Raw genomic sequence first — 18,752 nt, forward strand, 5'->3', positions numbered from 1 at the left:
TGAGAATCCCTTTTGTTTCCATTGACAAGACAATCCAGTGGTTGATTATGAAAATATTATATTTCATTATATTCTAATCAAAGTACATGTAACATTAGGAGATTGAAAAATAGACTTCAGGTCACTTAACTGTCATTTAATATTCACCATAATGAAGATTTAATTTTCCATGAGTTAGTTCAAACTGCTGAACAGTTACAGTGGATCTCTCTTCTCTCTGGTGAAGACATTTAATAATATGATTTTGTGATTTAAGTGGCACTATGTCTAAAAGGTTTCCAATTTAATTACTTATTTTAAGTTACCAACAACTCAGTAAAATTAAGCATTCTGGAATTGCGTCTTGTTTGTCTGTTATAGAAACACCATAAAATCCAGTATATATATATATATATCAATAAAAAGCCAAAGCCTCTTGAGTGATATGATAAGCTATTGTCTCCTCATTCTCCGTTCAGTATCTTTCCTGGTAAAATAATTTTTAAATTGGCTACAAATTAACTTAATTTACATTTAAAAATTAATTAATCTGTATATGTGCATAAAAATAATCCTCGCTTTTCCTTGATGTAGTTACTGTCTCTCCTGATTGTTTATTCATCAGGAAGAAGGCATCATGAAGAATGAATAACAGAGTCAATATTTTTGGAACAAAATGTTATGGTATTACTCTACACTGATGAATTTTGTGCAAATTTAACATATTGTAGAAATTTACACAAAACTTAGGGCATAATGGAGGTCATGGACAGTGTTGTGGTAGACAGTGCGGGAGAAATACTTTGAACTGAACCACTGAATGTAGCTCTAGTTGAAGTATTACTGACAGATATAACTAAGGCAGATAAATGTTTTCATTTAAAATTTATTCTGTCAATTATTCTCTGAAGATCACTCTGAAAATTTCTGTTTAGTTGAGATTATGCAAACACAATTTCTCCTTGTAGGACAAATAGAAATACTTGTAAGTTTGAGAACAAATGGTTCATCTTTTTCTGTTCTTGTAGACAAGCATCTAGTTACATATAAAGTAATTATTTTGATTTTAAGAATAAAATCCCTGTGGTAGCAGACTGAAAAGTTATATTTTGCATACAGGTGTATCTTTGAATACTCAAGAGAACACTTTTTCCATTTCAGCTAGCTGCAAATTTTTGAAAATTGGTGTAAGACTTCATGACAGATATTGCAGCAATAATTATGCTCCTAACAGATTCGGGACACCATTTTGAAGAAGAAGAGGTTAAATTGCTCACTATGCACATTCTAGTATGTATATTAATAATCTTTACTAAATTATTTAGATTTGTTCACAAGCTTCAGTTGAGACACAAATTACTCCCTCTTGCTTAGAAATCAACACTCACTAAAATAAGGTGTTGTCTCATTGGAGAGCCCTTCTCTGGGACTCTGCAAATCACAGACTATTCTGAGTTGGAGGGGATCCACCAGGATAATTGAATTCCAACTCGTGTGTTTCATTTCAGGCAGTCTTCTTACAGAAAGGAACCCCTACTCTGTGTTTTTGAACATTTACTGATAAGAAAAAATAATGAAGCATATAATTGTGGTTATGCTACATTACATCTACTTTTAGGTGTAAGTTTATATTGCATAATCTTCTGTTTTGTGATCATGCATCTGATTCTACACAATACTCATGGGTATCTTAATCACGGTGCTTGGTGTATTAACCACAACTTCATAAAGTTTTTCTGGGCATTTTTTTCTGTGCTTGGTTGTGCAAAAAAAAAAGCATAAGATACTGAAAACTTTACAAGTTACATTTCAAACATCTTGCCTCCTGCTTCTTGCCACACAAACATCATATTTAAGGAAACATGAAACAATAACACTGAAAAATAAGACTTTCATCAAGTGTACTAGCAATTTGTTCCAAATAATAAGTATGCATCTGACTGTAAAAACTTGGGTTGTCTTTTATAGTTGTTATGCACATAGAAAAAAAAACAAAACAAAACAAAACAAAGCAAAAAAAAAATACCCAGACTAGAAGGTTTCAAAACTACTGCTTTAGTGTCCAAATACTATTTTGGGCAGTATACAAAAACCAAGCCAAACAACTGGAAATAAAAAAAAATTGGGACATGGCTTGTCTTTGTTTAATTCACTACACCCATATTCAATCTCAACTTGGAAATAAGAAAACTTGAATGGGTTACTGTGAGCCTCTCCATCCTGCTAAGGTCACTAAATTAAAAACATGTCCAACTTTCACGCGTTTTGGCACCCTTCACTGTGAAGTTAAAGCCTCAGCCTCAGCCAGGTTCCAAATTGGATAAAAGCCTCAATACTGCTGATCTCATGATCAGCTGTGAATTCTACCACTGAAGCATATGATTTGTGAGCATCTTACCTAGTCAAATCACAGGACATGGAAGTCTGTAGTTAGAGGGCACAGGAGCATATTTAATTAATTTTTCAGCATTTAGATCTAAGAGAACATCAAAATTTTCATGACATGAAAGGTTATCTACAGATATTGCCTGGCACAGAAGCACAAAGAAAAGCATATATTTCCATAAATAGCAATAGATCCATTCCTCTCATAAATATCCCCTTTTTGTATTATGTGGTGAATATAGAGCTTGGTATGAAAGTATAAAATAATTATATTAATGGCATTGATTTTTAATAAACAGGGCAGTATCTTCATCTTTGACATTCCTAAGAATGATTTTTTTTGAGCATTGGCCAAATTACCTATAATACATGGTAATTAAAATAAAATACCAATTTCTTTAATTGCTGCAAATTGTGGTGTTGTACATATAACTACTGTGAATTACTCATTGTCCCAGCCTTATCTTGCTCCTGTGAACAATGGGAAGCCAGTTAACAAAGATAAAAATCTGCTTAATGGGAGCCTAATTTAAGAATTTAAGAAAGTTTAACTATTCCTTGGGATACATACCAGGTATGCCTGTCAAAATGAAGCAGCACATTCAGCAGTTTTTCTTTCAAAGTGATTCTGTGACAGGCAAATAACTTTTTTTGCTATTTTGGAAGATGTCCTTTTCATTCCAGGACCATCCTTTTAAGTAGGAAATAAGAACATACCTCAATCTGTGAGGCTTTCTGGACTGGCATCCTGAATGCCTCCAAGTAAACTCCTTGGGGAAGTCAAGGTGACCTTTCAAGGTTGTGCACTTGGGTACAAGGCATAATCCTTAAGCAGGCCAAATTAAGATTATTTATGTAAAAACACAGCTGTCTTGATAAAGGAAGCCGTACAGTTTTGTCAGACTAAAATATTTAGCAACATGCTTGAGATCTCTCATCCTGTTGCTTCAACCCCATCACCCTAGGAAAAAAAAAAAAAAACAAATACAAAAGAAAAGAGATCAACACCAGCAAAGTAAACAAATGCCTTTTGCATAGTAATATTGTTAATAGAGTTGCCCAGCTAGAAAGGGCTTACATAGCAAACCCTTCCATTCTTGCGTTGGAAACAAGTAAAAATACCCTCCTTGCTGTCTTTGCAAAACTTAAAAGGCTTTTGCACCTGGGAAAAAATTTTATAGTTCTTTTTTTTGTTTGTTTTCTCTAACTAGTTTAACCACTTCTTGTCTGTGAGAACATGCAAGGCTTTTGAAGACTGTTTCTCCCCAGAACTTTTCTCAAATAAATACACCACTAAACCACCTGTTAAATGTTTTCCTCTTTAAGATAGCATATCTGTAGGTGTTATCCAGGCTAAGGTTTGCTAAATGCAGACCCAAAATAAGTATTGTTTGTTCCTACAGAAAGTCTATATCACTGACATTCCAAACAGGCAGAATGTTTATAACTGGTATTAAATGCTGCCATATAGAAATTCTCAGTATCTAGAGGAGTGTTTTTGTATTTGTGATAGCATTTTTCCTCTTGCAATACACTATGGCCAATAATAAAGTACCAGAATTATTATTGAATAGATATTTTGTGATTTTAGATGCCAAAATGTTTCTGAACAATTCTCCTTTGGTTATGCTATTTCAATCACTTGAAACCAGATTAATTAATGATGTACCCATATATACTCCACAAGTTCACGTTTAAACTACCAACTAAAAGGCTAGCTAAAATCACAAGCTGCAGTAACTTTTTGGTAACCCAGCAGCTACATGTATTCCAGACGTGATAGCACTTACCTGTATTTTGGTAACAAATACTAATTACATCTATCAATAATATTTTTGCATCGCTGTGGTATGACATGATGTAGAAATGCAGATTATCAGTTTTACATAAAGCATTTGATACTTAAATATGTATATATTTATACTGGTTTCATCAACAATATTTAAAAGCAAACATGGTTCAAAATCAACTTTGGTAGGGTTCTAAAAAGCACTTCCCTTCAATTTCTTGATGCCATAATAAACTTCATATGAGCTATATTCCAGTTCCAGTATTGTGGCAGAAATCTCTCCAGAAGAGGACATTCTAACATGATGACATATCTATGCATAGTAATGGCAAATCAAATTTAAGTCCATAGGAGCAACATTAATCACAAGTATGAAGAATACGAAAATTGCGCAAAAACTACAATAGTCAATATCTCCACAAAAAAAAAAAAAAAAAAAAAAAAAAAAAAAAAAACCAGAAAATGTAGAAACCTAAGATTAAATCTGAGAGAAATGATTACTGTAATAGATATGCAAACAAACCAAAAATTATCCAGGAGAACAATTCAGCCTGACATAGTTGCAGCAAAATAGCTAACATTTGTCAAGGTGTTTCTGAAGAACTCAATCTTCAGATATCCTGTATCTCAAACTGAATAAATTGACTGACCCAGAACATCATCTGCCTTCAATACTATTTTCTCAGTTAATGAATTCTGGAATATATATGTAATAGGAGTAGCAGTTAATGAATACAATGAATGCATTAGGAGTTAATGAATATAATTTTAGTAGATAACCACATGAAAATAAAGCTTCCTGTCTAGAGCAACAAACCTCTAAGATTACTTATCATCCCATGAAACAAGGCAAAGCCCAAATAGTGTAAGCTATTTTGGATAGAGATATGTCTATTACATGCCTATAAGTGACAATTACATAATTACATAATTCCTCATCTTATTTCAGGAGACAGAAGAGGATTCTAGAAATCTGCAGTGGAACAATAGCACTATTGCTGTTATTTTCTGTGACTGACAATATAGTGATGTTACAATCAAATAGTGTGGCTACTTGTTTCTGACAGTAAGACACATTCTAAAGGCATTTTCAGGTATATTTTTCAATTTCTGGTATATGAGCACAAAGTTCTTATTTGTGCCATTAAGAGGCAAGGAAATGAATCTCAACTTTCAAAACCAAAGTAATCTGTGTTTTGAAATGGGCAACCCCCTCAGAGAAAGCAGCAAGCAAAAGCCAAAGGCACTTCAGTGTATGTAAAGGTCTACAGGTACTAATTAATGAAGATACTGTTGGAATTTTTAAACTACCAGAGCCTTTCAGATATAAAAAACTAATATGGAATGATGTTTGCATATGTTAAATGTTTAAGCATTATGCTCAAGGAAAAAGAGATCATTAGTGATTCATGACCACCGAGATTACTGAGAGCCACACACACTCTGATCTTAATACCAAAACTACACAAATACAGTTTAAGCAAATCACTAGTATGCACAGCTACATTTTAGGCAAAGCCAGTCTTTAAGCATGAAAATATGGCAGATTAACAGGATTCTCAACTCATTTTGAAGCATCAGCCAAGTTATGTATTAAATTAAACCTAAATTTAAAAAGAACTGGGAAAAAGTGCAAAGCAATTATGTACTGAAATAAATTGACATCTGCATAGTTCTGGTTGTCAGAAAATAGTAAAGGTATTACACAGGTCTTACAAGAATGCTGCAATTACAAAGATGAGATAAAGAAGCCAGAAGCAAAAAGACTGAAGACCCAGAGCATTGCAAACAAGATTATGTCTGATATAGAAGCCTGTAGTCAGAATACAAGGAGTGATAAAATGCCCCAAACTATAACTGAGATGTCCAAGTAGATGAACAACTGTTATATGCATGCAGACATCTAGCTACAAGGTGAGGGAAAATTTCCTACAATTGTTTTTACAAATCTGTCAGAAAACTAGGGATGGACTTCCCAAGCAATTTCATTTCAGAGCACTGCCACTAGCCAAAGTATACAATACTGCTACAGTTCACATTATAGCAAAAACAATTAAATATTTCAATAACCACAAACATTATCTAATTTCAGCTGACAGAATCTGAGACAAGAGAGACCATTTTCTATTCGCTATCTTGCCACAGAGCAAGTCACTATTGGACAAAAATAAATTGGTTATTCAGGTGCGAGGCAATTTCATCTGGCTTTGACTCAATTTTTCTTAATCAAAATGGAGTCAGAATTGATCCATTCCTGTAAAGAGATGCAATCATAACTAAATAGTGTTTATTATGAAACATTACCTAATCAAAGTATTTTCAAATGGTTCTGAAAAATTACTGTTTTGTATACATTCTGCCTCATAAGTACACCTTATTCTACTGGCAGTGGTAATAACAGAGAAAAGAAGCCAGGCAAAGGTCAGAGCCTATTTTGGTAGGCAAGCTAATGACTGACCAGACATTGATTATGTCAAGCCAGACACAACCAGACATTTCCTGGGCATAAACCAAACACCTCTCATTAGACGTTATAACTTCTAGTGATAAGTACTGAATTTGAGCTAGTTCCCAAAAAGAGGAGCTTGCCTTTCCCCACATATTTTGATGGCATTGACTGATTTGGGCCCTACAGTATCCTACAATGATATCTGATGCAAAGGTGCCCATCACAATTATACTGTGGCTACCCAGGTGGGGATGCATGGTGTGACATGACCCTGGAACGTGAGACATATGTCTTGGATATTGAATAAGAATAACCATGAAAGGAGAGATGGCCATTCAGAAGGACTTGGCAATGCTGAACTACTCAGCCACTGAGCCATGACTGGTAATCAGCAGCACCTTGGGAGTGGATATGTGGTGTTGGCCAAGACCGTGATGCCTGATCAGAACAATCATGATTCAGTGGAACTGAGCCCACTGCTAAAACCCTCCAAAATCTCCAGCTATTCCCTGAGTCTCAGAAGGGAGTGCAGTTATGGGATGCATCTCCAATAAATGATCAGATGGTGTCCAGCTGGCCTTGCAAAGAACATCAGAGTCTTCTGCTCCAGAGGGGTGGGTTAGTCTTTCATGTTTCTTGTGCTACCTCTAGCTCCTCCTGGTACTCACTAATGTGTTACAACACACTGCTTCACAATGCTGGCACACACAGGATTTCCCTTCAGATGGTGATAGAGCTGAAAGAAGGAGATTTGTTTATGCTCTCAAAGAGAAATGCCCAGAAATAGGTCTGAAACTGACTTGGAAACAGGCAATACTCTGTGTGGGAGTCTCTCTATAGAGAGGAGTAGCATCAAGAAGTATTGTTGTTTAAATTAATTTACCTGCTTTGGCTTCAAGATAATAAATGCTCAATGGAAAAAATAATGAGATGTTGTACTAAAAAATACACTAAGAAAAAGGGGAAAAGGGTATATCAGCAGCAGGCATGCAAAGAAGTAGGCTTAATGACTACTAAATACAGGGAGACTTACAGTTTAAAACCTGTCATATTAATGGGGTTGCAAACTGTAGGGAATCATGAAAGTCTAGGGGACTACTAAGACATGGAAATTTTCCATTTTGAAGACTGTGATATAGAGAAGTTATTTAGAAGATACTTAGAAATCCTGGCCCTTCACTCCTTCACACACCCTTCAAGGTCAAGTATTCCCTATGAGCCCCTCAAAATGCAAACACAAGTTTGAGAATTGTGTTTTGATTGAAACAGCTGCTTTAGAACGATGAGTTAAAAACGTAAAGAGTCAGAAAGCTCTCTGCAATTTGAAAAGGAGGGGATGGGCCTCTAAAGGTGGAGAAAATATGGATTAAGTATCCCATGACAGTGATAAAACATGGATTCGCCTTTCTTTCACAAGGGCTTTGTGGTCCTTACAACTAAGATATGGATATAATATAGATAAACAAAAGATTATGTTATGCAAGACAGTAAGCTAAAGGTGATAAACAACTATTTTTTCCTTCAGACTCTTTCTTAACTGACAGATGTAGCATTTATGAAATCAGTGCCTATGAAATGAAAGTGGTAGGAATGAGTGATACTAGAGCCACAAAGCCATCTCAAACAAGTAATTCACTCATATACAACTTTATAAAATGTTTTAACAAAAATTACTGCCTCAATATATTAAAGGAACTCAGCACTCCTAGTAATTTGCAGTAGAGTGGATGGACAGTTTTTACTGCACCCCCTCATACTGAGCTGCTTAAATTTGAAATGTCCAGTAAGATTAATGAGTTAGTTAGAAAAGTGAGAAAGGCTACGGGAGATGCTGAAAAGAACATGACACAAAAACCTAGCGTTATATTACAAAAAAATGTGTACCTTTTTAAAACAAGTCACACATTTGCATATTTTTATTCTTATTTTGCTTGGTTTCATAATTTATTCTTGAGTATAAAGCTACAAATATAGCACCTTACAAAGACAGCATTATAATCATTAAAAGACATGGAAAAGATCTCCAAGATCATCAAGTCCAAAAAGTAACCAAAGGTCTCCTGCATTATCCCAGAAGAAAGCTCAAATACAGCAGCAGCTGTAGTAGTTTTGACATAACTAACAGTGAGTATCTTCTTCAAAAGTATATACACATCTTCAAAAGTGTATATTATTCTGGGGTTATTTTTCAGAGGTGTGACGTAGAATTGGTACCTCTGTGTCAGTTGCCCACGGAAGAAAGTAGGATGTGTCAATAGTGGCAGCAATTTAATACAATACTGACACTGCCCCTGCAGAGGCTCTGATATAGTACTTGAAAGAGAATAACATTTATTATCAATCCCTACAGAGTTTTCTAGACTGTGTGTCAAAGAATATACCAGAGATTTACAAGAAAAAATTATTCTGAACATAATATGCCCTAAGGATATATCATTTAAATTGAAAGAATTATCAATTCTTAGGCCAAAGAGGAAAATATTTTAGCCACTGTTTCAATGAATGATGTTATGTGTTGTCTCTTTTTTGGCTACAAACTGAACTATCAAATAAATATCTCAAAAAACACCCTAAAATATTATCCAGGCTAGTCTAGCAGGTATCGGTTTGTTGGAAAAATAGATACAGAAATAAAGCATACATTAAAACAGTATTGACTGATTTGGGCCCTTACCTCTGGATGACTGTGAAAATCAATTATTGTATGCTAAGAAGCTACTGATATTTTTATCTCTTCTGCAATCATATATATTATTAAAAATCACTTTAATTATTCTGTAAAGTATTTCCACAACTTCACCTTATATGCCGATCAGAAGAGCAAGTTGACATAGAGAGGCAAGATCTTCACAAATATAGGCTTCTATATTTTCTTTCCAGTTCTAAGAAAAACAAGCAGATCCTAGCATACAGGAAAAAGCAAATTCCAAACGAGAAATTTTCACATCAGCATAATTATGTATCATAAAAATATATGTTTTCTTCTTTCTAGAATATAAGAAAGAAAGCATTCACAGATCAAAAATGCAAACAGTTGTTGAAAAAATCTCTAGCTAATTGAGACACTGAGATGTGGTCTGATCTACCATATTGCCCCTAGTCACCTGTAAATGATAATCCCCTTCAGGCCCTTGTTAGCCTATAAAACTTTTCAATCAACTCCCCTGAGAAGCACCATACCAAGAGGACTTGGCTGAAAAGCCAGTAGCACTGGGTGACCTTAAAATAGGAGGACCTCAGCTGCTGGCCAGATTATTCCACTGGAAACAGCCCAGCACCTGTTGGGGTTTGTAACGATTCACTGGCCACATGCATGTTTCTATTAACCATGTCTTTTTTCCTGCTGCCCCACAAGGATGATATTGCAATATTCAGCAATTTTTCCTCCAGCAGGGAGGGCATTTAGTGGTCAATACACTGTGATATAAAACAAAGGAAGTTTTACTGATACTACCAGATTAATTCTTTTGCTGACCTTCAGTGTTTCCTTCAGATGATGTGTATTTCCCTATCAAAAGTATAAAAAATATAAATAGCATAAAGTGTAGAAGTGACAACAACATGGAATATAAATGGAATCCATATTTTAAAAGGAAACATTGTGTAACCTAAAAACTATTTGTGTAGTGCATCAGGTATCTAATGATGAGGACTGATAATCACTGTTAATGCTTAAAGTTTCTCATGTAAGACCAGGCACTCTTACCACAAATTTTTAAATTTAAGCTATTAATTAAAGTAGTACTTGCTATCCTATCAGCCAGTAACCACAGCAGTGCAGTTCAGTGTTTAAATGCAAGGGAGTTCAGTGCAAGGGAGTTTTGGTCAACGTCCCAGGCAACCCCTAGAGACATGTCAGATGCCTTCCAGGTTAAAAGGGACATGACAGTAGAATCTGTGTGTTACATAAGGTTTGCTCAGTGACACAGCAATTGCAAAAGGATTAAAGGAGTATCTCTACCATGTGATAGAGACCTTTCAGTGCCAGTGTAAACCTGATCTAAATCATCCACATAGCCTAGAGTCAGGAAGAGCTAAGGTCCTGAAACAATCTGGTAGTGGTAAACTGCGTTCCAGAATCTGGGCATTCGTGAGAAAGTAGAAGTATCTCTGTACTATGCTGCACTGTGCTGAAGAGATACACTCCTAAATATGACAAGCCCTCAGAATTAAATTGTCTTACTGCTGTTCTTAACATTCAGTGTGGATGAAATTCAACTGCTAACAAAAGTCAGAGTCACATTCATCTTTAGAATTATCTATTTGAGGCCTGTGTCCCCAAGATTATTTGCCCTTGATTTGCAAAGCAAAATGCTCTTTATTAGCAAAAGAATCTCTGAATCCCACACTACAAGTTCAGAAATAAGTTTTGCAGCTATTCCTACAATTGAAAAGATTAAACTTCAGTTAAATAAACCTGAAGATGACAGTGATAAGTAAATTGCTCATGTGAAGAAGTGAATTTAGAAAGCCCTTCTGTTAAACGAGAGTACATGTAAGTACACCCATTTATCATAATTACTAAGTTCTACTAGGGGAAAAGATGTTCTCTGAAGTTGAGAGAAACTAAACTTAAAAGTTTAAATTTTTTTGTGCAGAAGTATTTGAAATACAGAGGTATCAAAAATGCTAGAAGTTAATGCTAACAGGGGTGAGAAAACTTTGCCTTCAAACTGAAAGCAAAATTGTTAAGCATACTTATCCTTAAGTTATGGTAAACTGTTTTATACTGTGGAGGGGATTAAGTCATATTCTGTTCTTGTATGCAGCTGCCATTAATGAAACAAAATATATTTTCTGCAAGCCAACCATCACTCATCATACATCACACATCAATAAAATTTCTGCTTCATCTTCAGATGAAATATAAAGCTTGTTCTAATAAAAGGGAGGATCATGGCAAGATGGGGAAAATCCTATGCCTAAAACAATGGATGGCAACTTCTTCCCTATGAAGAGACTAAAAAAACAACAATAAAAGTTATGAATTAAATTACTGATTACTACATGCAGCTGGGCTACTTGAAAAGCAGAGAAAGTCCAAGATGACTTAGGTGCAAACTACATTGTGGGTGTAGGTGATAAAGTCCATTTCATCTCTGAGTGCCAACTGACATGGTGCTCATGTGACACTGACCTTTATCATAATTATGGACATTGATATAATACAAGGAAGAGTGAGATATGGCTCCTGTAGTTAATGCATATTGGATCTTCCTTCCTTCACACTCTAGTAGTGTTAAGACATACTACTATGAACTCCAGCTAACATAAATAAATAAAAAGGCACTTTCTTTTTTCACTCCTGATGTACAAAGGCCAATTGTCTCTATATAGGATGATGTATCACAGATGTGATCTCTTTTGTGAGAGATCCTAAAAATTAAATTCTGGGTTAAAACTCAGTCTGTCTTAACAAAATAACATGCTAAGCTCTGACATGGACAAATACTATTAATTACAAAAAGCTGAGCTTACTAAATACAATCAAAACATTTATTTATAAAACTATTTAAAGAAAATTACAAGCTAAAAAAAAGCAAGCCAAACTTATTTACACATTTCCAGAGAGACTACTCATTAAAATACTGGTTTGCTGCTTAAATATTACCCTGATGAGTGTTTAGGAGAAACCCCACATCTAAAACCCCCTGTGCTTCCTAATTCTTTCCACATAAAAAGTTATTTTATAATGTATAAATTCAAGTACTTTGAGAAAAGAGATTATGTTCAGCTTGGTTTTACATTAGCATGGGTATAGATTTAAAGCAATTAGCAAGAAGGCACTGAGACTTCCTGGGTAACACAAAGGTTATTGTTTCAGAGATTAAGATTCTGTTCTTTTCTCTTTCCCTGACTTCTTTTGAAATGCTGAAACTCAATTATTAACCTTTCAAACTTTCCACAAAGCTTCATTTCTTGAACAATTACTTGCTCATTATGTGTAAAGCAAATATGTAACAATTAAACAGAGCTTTTCTCTTCAGGACTCCTCCACCTTTAGGTGGCACACAACTGGTGGATTTTTTCATGTGATTGTCTTCCGCCTTCAGAATACGCAAGAGTCCTTTTGAAACCAACATTTTACCAAGGTATGACATTAACCTGTCTAGTTAAAAACTCATGTTTTTGAGCCATAAGATCAAGGACTAGTCCTTGTCCTAGAATTTGTGTGACTTATTGTTGCAGAGACATTACTTTGCTCTACACCCATTTCTACTCCATGCTCATTAGAGTTTAAATCCTATTATAAAGATAATAAGATAAATCCTACTGTAAAGTTGAGTTTCATCTTGCCTTAAGACATCAATTTGACTATTCAACACTCAGAAGTTTGTGAAATTTTCAGAAAAGCTCAAGAAAAAATAATTTTCGAGGACAAGAACAGTAGGATTGTAAAGAATTTAAAACCTGTGGGAACAGTTCAAGATCCAACTTTTTTATCAGTTAGGGAATGAGAAGGGGGGAAAATGGACCTGGTACATGTTCATTGTTAATTTTCTTTACCTTCTTTCCTTACTTATACATCCCTTGAATAATTTTGTACCATTTTCCAGGTGAGACCTATAGGTGCTGGAAAAGTTTGGACTTGTTACTCAAAATCAAAAATGTTTCTTAAGAATACTGTTTTCTTCCTTGCAGGAAATCCTGTAATTCAAAAGTAAATAAGCCCTAAGTATAATTACAGGACAGTATTTTCAGATTTAAATTTATTTTTTAAATCATATTTAATTGAAAGCAAAAAATATTCTGATTTAGAAAAATATGCATATTGTTTTTATTAGCTCATCTATACTGTGTAAAAAAATAATGCACTGTATCCCAAATTACAAATTAAGGATTTGAGATCTCTTTTTTTCAAAGCAAGTATGCTTTATACAATAGAAGACAGATGTTTCCATGTTTTTGTATAATTTAGTTTACCAATTTAGATCTCAGTTTATTTTTCAGATGTTTGATGTTGTAACTGTGCTATATTTAACTATTGATCATTAGAAGAAAGGAAATAATGTAGTGTGTTTTAATGACTACATTGTTAACAACTTGATTTAACAAATAGTTTTCAAGAAACATGACTGTATATAACTACACTGAGACCTCTAAAGTAATTAGAAATACATTCTGTTATGCACAGTATAAACCATGGATTAAAAAATTGAAAGGAAAATGGGTTAATACAAGATAGAAAAAGAAAAATCTCACAAAACTTTTACAGTGAAGCAGAAAGGGGATTTTGTTTCATGCTATCTCCAAAATTTTGTTTATTACACTTTTTATTATATTTTTACTAGGAATCTGTTAAACTATCAAAGTAATATACTTTCTAATAATGCAGTCTACAATAAAAGCTCCAAGATTTCAGTTGACAGAACACAGAGGAACTAGAGCTTATGATTGATTAATCTTGATGGTCATGGGAAATACTTTTCAGAGGAGGGAAGAACTGATACTCTTCAAGACTCTTTTTCCACATTCAGTAATTAATCTTCCAAAGATATCCTGCTCTCATCTTCCAACACTCTTCCTGAGGTTCTTTTCTGCAAGAGGATTGGGGGACATATTCAGGATCCCTGCTCAAATTCCCCAGTGGGCCCAGCCTTGGATTCTCCATAATAAATAAGCCAACCTTTCTAAAAAGGTTTTCAGGAGATCATTACGTAAGTTATCATCTATCTCACATTACTCTAACCTCGTGATACAAATGTCAGCATGCTAATGAATAGGTCATGTCCAACCTTCATCATATGGCCAGGCAAGAAGGGACTTACACAATCATTCACTGTAAATGTTTCTGCTACAGCTGAAGCAACCAGAAGACTAACGTGTCTATTTATAGTATTTCTAATTATGTGTGTATTAAATAGTAGTGGCACTTAATATGTGTTTTAGAATAACTTCCTTTTCCACTGACAGTTTTTTTTCCAAGCTGACTCCAATTATCTCAAGAAGCCAGGCTTGACATACTGGCATACCACTCACACATGTGTTTAGGACAGTCTCGGAATAGCAATGTCACTCTGCCTAGAGACTGGCAGCTTTGGAAGAGATGTTCAGAAAGTACTTCACGTAACCTAGAGAAGTCACAAACTCATGCAATGTAAATCCAGCATGAATGTCTTTCTGTTCCTCTTTTTGCCTAGTTATCCCACTGTAGGAAACCTATAGTGCTCTGTTCATTATTACTACTTCCGTTAGTAGTCCTTCAATCTTACAAAATACAATTTTGACATTAATTTATATGGTTCCATTCAGACTGTCACAAAATTCTGTGATATTCCGTGGATCAGTTTTTGATAATTTAAACATCATCTTACAGACTAATATGAGAGATTTTTTGACATAAGCATTAAAATCCAGACTGAGTTTTGGTATGAGAGCAAGAAAATGTGGGAACAAAAGCTGTTTCAAAATAATGTCAGTAGGAGATTAAAACCAAAAATCTCTTTTGCAGAGACAAAACTTTAAAGGCCCAATGTACCCCTTTTAATTTAAATTTATTATCAGAAATTACACAGCCATAATAAACTAGTAACACAAAATGTGCCAAATTTTGTAACTATTATTGTAACTATTATTAGTCTTTGTTATCCACTATTATTATCTATTGATTTAAACAAGGTTATAAAATACCACTGATTGTCAGCTGAAGATTTAATCCTCTGAATGCAATATTCCTTCACATATATTTTGAAAATCTTTCAGTAGCAATAGTGGTATGGTTGTTGCCATTTGACCTCTTCCAGACAGTAGCTACAGGAAGATAATTTTTCTTTGAAAAACTGAGGATGTAAAGGGAATAAAGTAGAGAAGGAAGATGTAACCTTCCACTCATAATCAGCACTAGCAAAAATAATTTAGTTCATATTTAACTACTTGGTGCTGTACCTTTAAATGATACCATCACCTTGTTTGAACAGAGCATTCCTTTCATAGAACTGAAGTGGAAAAATGTGCATTTACATTTTGAACCCTAAGGAAGAGTCTCAGTGTTTTCCTAAGGAAACACTTTTTGATGGCATCATTCTTCATGTTGTTCCACTATTTCAGATAGACTTGCTCCCACTGTGCAAAAGACTCCTCAGCATCTGGTAAAGTTATTTTCCTATTTTTGTGGAAACAGGCCAAGATGTGCAGCAACAGCTAGTAACTCTGTAATAATGAAGTAACTCTTTCCTGGAAAGTTAGAAGTTTAAATTTTTTTTAATAAATATCGAAAGAGGAATATTACAATGTAGAAAACAGAATTCATTGCATTATCCCCTTAAAGAAAATATTATAAATGTGTGTACAGAAGGAAATATTATTATGCAGCATATCATTATTTAGTAGATAGAAAGTTATACTATGTATTTACTCTTGTGCTGCTAGGCCATCTGTGCTGCTGGGAAAACGTTTTCACTCCTCCATCATTATTGTCCACCAAAAGATAACAGGAGAGAGAGGAACAAAAATCAGTTCTTCCATATCTTTGGTCCACGCTAGATGTCCCCCCCTGTTTCTCTCTTGTTTTTTTTTTCATCTCATTGAGAGCAGACTATCTTTAGGACTACTTCAGATAAGCTGAGGCTAACAGAGTACACTCAAGTATTTTGCTTGAACTATAGACCTTACTCTGGCACATCTTCCTTTTATTGTATTACTGTCTCTTCTCTTACCATAAAAAGAATGAAAATGTACACTAACCATTTTAATTAGTTTACAGGGTGCATGATGGCTTTGACAACTGATGTATGTTTGATAACTACCTGGCACTCATTTATTAATGTTTTGGTCAACATTTCTCCACATTTCATTCCAGGAAATCCTTCTATTCAATCCCAGTCTCCAGAGGTGGATGAGCTGGGTGTGGGTACAGCTTGCTGATATTACTGAGATTTTGCTTATGCTGCAAACTGATGATCTGGGAGAAAAACCTTCTAAGAATACTAAAAATATCACTTATCTTGTGCTTTTTACCTTCTTGGTGTTCTTGTTACCCTCTTTGCTTTGGTCTTTTTCCCTTATCCCCTCTCTACATAAACATATAAATGAGCATACCTCCACTTGGAGCATTATCTCATCTCACCTCAGCTCAGCTCATCTCAGCTCATCTCAGCTCAGCTCAGCTCAGCTCATTCCTTCTGCCTTCAACAATCCAGTATTTTACTCCTGGAATATTTTGTTTTGTTTGTTTTTTGGTTTTTTTGGTTGGGGTTTTTTTGTTTCTTTTTTTGGTTGTTGTTTTTTTTTCCACCTATTTGCACTCACAGTTCTAGCCAGGAACAGAAAACATGATCAGAGAGAATAAAACAAACCAGGAAGTTTTCATTTTCCCATAGGTTATGACATACATTTCACAAAGGAATCTCATTTCTCTTCCACTTCAGGAACACACTGATTTACAAATGCTCACCATGGGACTGGTGGGAACACAGAGCACAGGGAGCTGTACTTCCATTTAAAAAATAGATCCTGTTTTTGGGCTCTATTGAGTAAAGCAGTGTTCTGCTGACATGGCAAAGCAAACAACCTAAACTTCTGCCACACTCTGCCCTAGCTAAAAGTCTCTTCCAAGACTCATATCAGTATAACCCTTAGAGCTGCTTTTAAAGTACTGAGGAGGGGGCGGAATTGTAGTTGTTTGAGGGTGCAGAGGAGTAGGGAGGGTGATAAAAATTTTTGTAATTCATAAATGTTAAAAGCCTTTTGTGCTGCTGAAGAGTTGCCACATATGAAATCTTGAATCCTGCTGAAAATTTCATGTAGCAATGTCTTGAGAATAAGACATTGAATAAGAATAAGAATCACGCTTAACTGAGGGCAAAGAAATTTTCTGTGAAGACTGATATTTGCAAGTATCATTTTTATTGACAAACTTTGAGTAAAGGCATGGCAATCTAAGAGTTTAGTAAAAATAATTAATGAAGCATATAGTGATTGATACAGTTAGTCCATGCATACGGCCTACGTGTTGCATCATCCTTCTGCACCACAATTGAGACACTTTGCTAAAAGAGGTTATATTGTGCCCTTTAAAGAAGATACCAAAGGCAGCACTGCTGCGTTTAGAGCTAAAAGCCTACAAAGGATTGCCAGAGAAGCAGCAACATATTACCTGGTTTTGAGCACCTGGAGTCACATGAGAAAACTTAAAGATTAGATATCTGGTTATGATTTCATATGACTTCAACCTGCTGGGACCGGGAATTCCCCCTCTAAAGGCCTCACATTCCTGTAGTATTGCAACAAATGAAGCCATCTTAAAATCACTAAAAGTACTGTCCAGCAGTACACTCATGATATGATGATAAAGCAGTTTAAGCTACAGCATTATTGTATGTATTCTATCTAATAAATTTGAGCTGATGAAATAAAATCCATACAATCCCGTGTAAGGAAGTTCTGCGGGAGCGTACAATGACTGAACACGAGTGCACATGTGTGCAGACCTGAGGATTTTTAAGTCTTTGCAGTAATCCATCATAAATGGAGGAAACAGACATATAGCAAAACAGACTGAAAAAAAAAAAAAAAAAAGAAAGCAAAGCAGCAAGTAAAAATGGCTTTGTGGGTCAGATGCAACAAACTTAGGTCCCTAGCATGGACTTAGGATTTAGATGGTGATTATGTATTTAAATCTGGTTCTCAAATGCAGGTACTCTCCACTCTTCATACTTTCCCTTAGAATCATCTGCATTCTTCTAAGGATGATGAGAATTTTCCGAGTCACAATGAACACAATTTGATGCCTAGAACAATTTCAGGATCCAGAAGACATCTATTTCTGCAAAAATATGTGAGGTGACCAGTCTTGCTGGAATTCTCAAAGCATTCATTAAATTGTCCTGGAGCACTGGGGTCTCTACAAATGTGGTAGCAAAGTTTCATTCTGCTCAGAGAGGGGACCTGCAGAGGAGCAGGAGATCCTTCTGGAAGCCCAGAGCATATATCTGGGCTCCAGAAAAAGGAGACATTCAAAAAGCTGTCTACTCTCAGCAGTTCTTTTTCTAGCATTCTGACCATTTTTCTAGTTTCAGGCACCTGTCTCTTGATTTTAGGCAGTCACATTCTTAAACTGATGCAGGTTTAGAATTTTGTTTTGGTGCACTCCATTGTCAGAAATACCGCAGAGGGAGACATGATGCCAATTCAGTGCTCTGAATTCACCAA

General features: G+C 35.1%; 1 long non-coding RNA gene across 5 annotated transcripts in view; it reads right to left on the minus strand.

Annotated features, from left to right (window-relative positions):
- Positions 1–18,529, minus strand: part of LOC146767923 (uncharacterized) — a 54,890-nt gene extending 36,361 nt beyond the window's left edge. Inside the window, exons 1-3 of one of the 5 annotated variants that reach the window (XR_014953804.1) lie at positions 9,707–18,529; positions 9,403–9,504; positions 1–3,325 (exon numbers count right to left, since the gene is read on the minus strand). The exon at positions 1–3,325 is cut by the window's left edge and continues 31,340 nt beyond it. This is a non-coding gene — a long non-coding RNA (uncharacterized LOC146767923). The other 4 variants (XR_014953803.1, XR_014953802.1, XR_014953801.1 and 1 more) reach the window with 4 other exon arrangements.
- Between the last annotated feature and the right edge of the window lie 223 nt (positions 18,530–18,752).

This window comes from Lonchura striata, chromosome 3, assembly GCF_050655825.1.
Source record: "Lonchura striata isolate lonStrDom1 chromosome 3, ASM5065582v1, whole genome shotgun sequence".
Lineage (NCBI taxonomy): Eukaryota > Metazoa > Chordata > Aves > Passeriformes > Estrildidae > Lonchura > Lonchura striata.